Here is a 323-nt window from a genome sequence, read left to right as displayed (position 1 = left end):
GCAAAATGTCCTGTAATGGTGGTGGGTCATCTGACTCTTGATCAAGGAGGCCAAGGTGACCCTACCAGATGAACTTGAACCAGTGTCTAGTCTATAAAGAGGACGGTCAACACGGAGGAATCATTTCCTCCATGCTTCCAAGAGAAGCCAACAATGGTCAAGCAGGACCTTTGACTTATCTTCACATAGATGGAACTGGTAAAAGAAAGGAGCCAGGGGCTCCTCCCAACCCCATGGGACCCCTGAAGAACAGATCCTCAAACGTCCTCAAGAGTAAAAACAAATCAGTTCATCTGGTCCAATTGTATGTCCTTAAACACCCA

At 46.7% G+C, this 323-nt stretch overlaps 1 protein-coding gene across 2 annotated transcripts in view; it reads right to left on the bottom strand.

The window, feature by feature from the left end:
* The window catches only part of Prkg2 (protein kinase cGMP-dependent 2), a 122,221-nt gene that overhangs the window by 103,429 nt on the left and 18,469 nt on the right, over positions 1 to 323 (bottom strand). The window lies entirely within an intron of this gene.

This window comes from Nannospalax galili, unplaced genomic scaffold (assembly GCF_000622305.1).
Source record: "Nannospalax galili isolate Female #2095 unplaced genomic scaffold, S.galili_v1.0 scaffold277, whole genome shotgun sequence".
Lineage (NCBI taxonomy): Eukaryota > Metazoa > Chordata > Mammalia > Rodentia > Spalacidae > Nannospalax > Nannospalax galili.
The sequence above is the reverse complement of the archived record's forward strand: the minus strand, read 5'-3'. Positions and strand labels throughout refer to the sequence as shown.